This window comes from Bufo gargarizans, chromosome 1 (assembly GCF_014858855.1).
Source record: "Bufo gargarizans isolate SCDJY-AF-19 chromosome 1, ASM1485885v1, whole genome shotgun sequence".
Taxonomy (NCBI): Eukaryota; Metazoa; Chordata; class Amphibia; order Anura; family Bufonidae; genus Bufo; species Bufo gargarizans.
In genome coordinates, this window is record NC_058080.1 from 753,157,786 (window position 1) to 753,163,531 (window position 5,746).

The 5,746-nt window shown below is 45.6% G+C and overlaps 1 protein-coding gene across 1 annotated transcript in view; it reads right to left on the bottom strand.

The window, feature by feature from the left end:
• The window catches only part of LOC122925102 (gastrula zinc finger protein XlCGF57.1-like), a 139,304-nt gene that overhangs the window by 79,831 nt on the left and 53,727 nt on the right, over positions 1-5,746 (bottom strand). The gene's annotated exons all lie outside the window — the stretch shown is intronic.

Below are 5,746 nucleotides of genomic sequence, written 5' to 3' on the forward strand. Positions count from 1 at the left end.
TAGACGACCCGAATACAAATGTGTTTTTTGATTTAAACTTTTTTTTCCCCTTTTTTTTTTTTACCCAGACCCACTTGGTTCTTGAAGATCCAGTGGGTCTGTATAATACAGTACACTATATAGCGTACTGTACTGTATTTTCACTTTACAAAGTCTGATTAGACTTCTGCCTTTAGCAGAAGTCTAATCAGCACCGTGGACAGCCTCTGATCAGTACCATGGACAGCCAGACGCCTGTGAAGCAGAGCAGTGGGTGATGGGGAGGGAGGGAGCAGCAGCCCCCGATGGGAGAGGGAGCTCCCTCCCTCTTAACCTTTTCCATACAGCGGTCCGTAGGGACCGCGGCATGGAAGGGGTTAAACGCATGGCATCTGTGCCAGCACAGATGTCAGGCGTTTCGAGAATAGTGTCAGCAATGTGCTGACACTCTGCAAATCGCTCGGCTATCCTGAGAAAGGGGGCGGGCGGATGATCGCGTGCCTGCCCGCCCCCCAAGCACCGCCCGCCCTCCCTGCGGCACTCCCCGCACCCCCAGCAGGGGGGTTAAACATTAAAATAAAGCTTATTTGAAGTTTCTGATCCCCGCGGTCATAGACCGCGAGAATCAGAAACTTCCGAAACCGCAGCAAACCGCAGATCTGAATTGACCTGCGGTTTGCTGCGATCGCCGACATGGGGGGGGGGCACAGGACCCCCCGGCGCATCTAGCCGAGGTGCCTGCTCAATGATTTGAGCAGGCACAGGGTTCCGATCACCGCCGCCGGTGATCGGAACCATACATGACGTACCGGTACGTCATGTGTCCTTAAGTACCAGGACAACATGACGTACCGGTACTTCATGTGTCCTGAAAAGGTTAAAGCTGACATACAGCAGTGAAGAAAAATGGCTGGGTTGTTATGGAAACCTGGTGTAAAACTGTATGTGGAGCCAAAGACCTACAAGCTTCTATTGGCTAATAAGGGACATGTGACCGTGTGTATGGCAGCTGGGATATGAAGAGAAAGACCTGCAGGCTTCTATTGGCTAATGTAGGTCATGTGATGTGCCATATTTGCATTTTTTAAGAATATCTCAGGAACGGTACATGTTAGAGAGCTGAGACCCGGTCTAAAACCTTCCTGGATTATAAATGCGATGGTGCGGATTCCTTTAGCGGACATACACACATACATACATACACTCCACTTTATATATTAGATGTCTTACCACTATCGAAACAAAAACACTTGATTAAAAATGCCTTGATTTTGTGTGGCCATATACTGAAAGACATAACTTTTCACCTTTTAAATTGACTGCTGTGTGACAGCTTGTTTTTTCTTTTCTTTTTGGGAATGCCCTTCAGTTTATATTTATACCATATTGGGGTACATAACTTTTTCATTTTTTTTTTTTTTTTGGCAGGAGGGAGGTGATAAACAGAAAACATAGCATTCTTTTTCATATATTAATTTTTTACATTCACAAGGCAGATGAAATAACACACCAGCTTTACAGGAATGTCATTAAAGATATGGCAATATCAGAATTGTATAGTTTAGTTTTGTTTTTTTTTATCAGAGATGAGCAAAGTTTTGAGAAATTTGATTCGGCAGCTTCACCAAAGTTCTCCAAGAAATGCGATTCATTCTGAATTAATTCATCACAAATTGCTATAAATCTGGTATACCCAGCCCAATCTGTCTAATCACATTCTTCCCACTTGGTGGACCAATCTCAGTGTAAAGGCTTGGAACTTAAACTGCAGGTAGAGTGCATCGCCATGTACACCAGTGTGCGGTGAACCAAGATTCATAGCTAATCCCTTCTGTTAGCTATAGATTTACTGTGCGTCAGTATTGCACGTCAATGTTACCGTCAGGTCTAATTTATCGCCGTGGACCTAACTGTGCAGTGCACCGAGATTCAAGTAGCAGCAGTGGCAGTAACAGTGCGCACCAAGAGTCATAGCTAATCCCTTCAGTTAAACAAAAAGAAAAGCATACAGCACCCTTCAGTAAAGCAAAAAAATAAAAATAAAACACGCGTGCCCTTGCAGGAGCTGTGTCCAAATGGCTTCTCAATGGAAGAAAATAAATAAATTGAGGCAATGCCAATAAAGCAGTAGTTCTTTTAATCCATATTGTGGCAGTCCAAACACATGCTTTTTAATCTCTTCTGTTAGCTGTCAAATTACTGTGCACCAGTATTATAGGTCATTATTACCGGCAGGTCTAATTTACTGACCGGGCAGGAAAATATGCCCATGGCAAACTTGGCCAGTTGCGGCCACTATTCAAGTTTGCATGCCCAGTAGTCCAGGGGATCTTGGATCATGGGTGACAGGGTGCAGTCCAAGTATGCCACCACCTGCTGGCTGAGGTTCAGCTGCTGGTTTCTTCAGAAGGTAGCTGAAGAAAACTGGTCATCAGAGACTCCATACTTAAAGGGGTTATCCGAGTTATGGGAAAAAAAAAATAAAACCTCATAAAATTCATCAGGACATACATATACATTGGTTAAGCTTGATTTCTTAAGAGACAAACCCATACGTACACCTTTTCATGGTTCTGTCATTGCTGTGTTTACATGCTGAAGTACATGCTGAGGGGGCGTATAACAACAATGCCTGAGCTCTCCCTCATGAATATTTGTGGGCGTGAACAATCTGACCTTCCTCTCACCCTGCTCTGCACATCCTAAGTTTGCATAAAAAAAAAAAAAAAAAACAGTCACATGATCATCTCCTAGCTTACACAGGCAGATCTTCCTGTCACATTGCAGATACAGCTCAGATACAGCTACAGCTAGGATGCAGCTACGGCTCTATCTATAAGATGGACATATAGCTGTATCTAAGCCATTGCAGTATCTAAGCCATCGCTGTATCTTAGCCACCGCGGTATCTAAGCCACAGCGGTATCTAAGCCACCACAGTATCTAAGCCACCGCTGTATCTAAGCCACCGCTGTATCTAAGCCATCGATGTATCCAAGCAATCGCTGTATCTAAGCCACCCTTGTATCTAAGCCACCCTTGTATCTAAGCCACCCTTGTATCTAAGCTACCCCTGTATCTAAGCTACCGCTGCATCTAAGCTACAGCTGCATCTAAGCTATCGCTGTATCTAAGCTATCGCTGTATCTAAGCTATAGATTAGATAAAGATATATCTTGGATGCAGATATAGATATAGCTATATCTAAGCTATATGATGGACAATGATTTCCTTTTTCGCCAGGGGGGTATTAACAGTATAATAGGGACTTGTTGAGGGGGCCAGGGCTGTAATAACAATCCCCAGACGTGGGAGGGGAACGTGTAAACTGGCACAAGTGAGGGAAGGAGCCAGACACATACCCTGCTGCTGGAGAAAATCTATCACCTCGGCCCTGGTAAGTATCGCACATGAGTGATCGCTTACCATCGCCGAGGCTGTGTAAGGAGAGGGAGAGAGGGGCGGGCACCAAAGGCTCCGACGTCTCGTTTACAGAGCTGGGCCACTCCCTCAAGCAGGGAGAAGCTTGTAAACGAGACGTCAGTGCCTGAGCAGGGTTGATGACGTCGGGGGTCACATGACCCAAATGTGAACTGGCTAAACAGAGCAAAATAGCTAATGTAAGCGATTTACTAAATAGTTTAATTTAATACTATCAGTGTTATTAGCATAAATGTATTTAACTCGGATAACCCCTTTAAGTTGCTGCTTATGGAGCTGTTGCTGCTCATGCCCTCCCACCAGTCATGGCAGTGGAGCATGAACGCAGAGGGCCCCCCCCAGTCAGACCTTCCTGAGGACAGGTGATGGGGCTCATAGGCAGCACCCAACTGACTACACAGCAAGTTTCTATAGTAGACCATTTTTGCATCCCTCTTAGAAGGTCTAAGAAAATGCACCCATTTTTGATCTGTAGAGAAGGTCTAACAATGTGGATAGACAGTAGTCATCCCTCTGCTGAATCCTGACAATGTTGCTGTCACTACTCAAACAAGAAAGCATGCATCTGGCCACTTGCGCAAGGGACTTGGAGGGCCTTCCTGGCTCCATCTCCACTGCATACTCCCACAGTCTGTTGGGGTCATCTGCTTCATCATCGTCGTCGCCCTCCAGCTACTATCCTGCCACTTGAGCAGATAAACCATCTAGTTGTGTACAAAATTCCTGGGCGTGTAAACGTTGCATATCTGGTGATGTTGGGGAAGAGCATTTTGCCTTTGCAGCTCAAGGAGGGCATGTTTTGCATGGTGAGAGTGGCTGAAGTTCATGCAGTTTCCCAGACATTTTTAACAGCTGTTGCAGTTCAGTGGAAGACTTGAGGATCTGGGTGACAACGAGATTGAAGATGTGTGCTATGTCGGGGGCATGGGTCAGCCCTCCCTAATGCATCACAGACAAAACGTTTTTTCTCGTTATCAGTAACCATGATTCCTATCACCAGTTGGCGAGGAGACAGCCAGTGTTTGATTTCTTTATTAATGATGCAGAGCTGTTCCTCCCGACGGCTCAGTTCGGCCAGGCTGACCAGGTGCAGAACAGCATGACCATGCCTAGCTTTGCATAAGTGATATGCTGGAGGACCACTGTGAACTGTGCCTAGAGGGTAGGGTGAGGACAAAGAGCAGGAAGAAGAGACATTGGCAAAGAAATCCCAGCAACAGAGAGGCAGCGTTGCTATCACCTGGCCAAGTTGCTGGTGTGCCTGGGTCAAAACCACATTTACCCAGTGGACTGTGAACGACATATATGTCCTTGACCATAGTTACAACTCCATACGTCAGCACTGGTGTGAACTTTACCAGACACCAAGAGGCCCAAGGACTGGACAACCTTCTGCTCAATGTATGTGTGCAGGCCTGATACAGCTTTTTTGGAAAAACCTTGGCTGGGCACAAGCCATCAGCTCTCTGAAATGTGAAGAGTCCACTACATGGAAAGGGAGGGACTGTAGTACCAGCAACTTGGCCAGGTGCACATTCAGATTCTGTGCCACTGGATGAGTGCACGTATGCTGTTGTCTTTTTGCAATCGCCTCGTGATCGATTGCTGACGAAACAAGTGACGAGGAGAAGAAGCATCAGAAGCAATAGGTGACATTGAAGTCTAAGGAACAAGAGCTTCCTTCTGCTTTATGGTGATGCTTCATGTTTTGACGCAGGGCTGTCGTCTGAACATTAGCACACTGTCCACGCCTCACCTTATCCCGCGCCAGCATCGCGCCATGCTAACGTCCCCACCGCACACTTATGTGCATGGTGATAAATTACACCTGCCTGAAATATGGACATAACCTAATGCTACAGCTAACAGAAGGTATTAGCTCCACTGCATACTTATGTACAGGGCGATAAATGACACCCGCCCATAATACAGTCTTAATGTCATGCTACAGCTAACAGAACAGATTAGCTATGAAAAATGTCACTCCCCTTCACACTTATGTACAGAGTGAAAAATTACGCCTGCCTGTAATATGGACGCAATGTAACGCTACAGGCAGCTAACAGAATGTATTAGCTATGATAAATTTCGCTCCACTGCACACTTCTATACAGGGCGATAAAGTACACCCACCCTCAATATGGATTTAATGTATTGCTACAGCTAACAAAAGGGATTAGCTATGATAAATTTCACTCCACTGCACACTAATGTAGAGGGTGAAAAATTACACCTGCCCTTAATACGAACGCAGCGTAATGCTACAACTAACAGAAGGGATTAGCGATGAATGTCAGTGAACTGTACAGTGATGCACAAGACGATA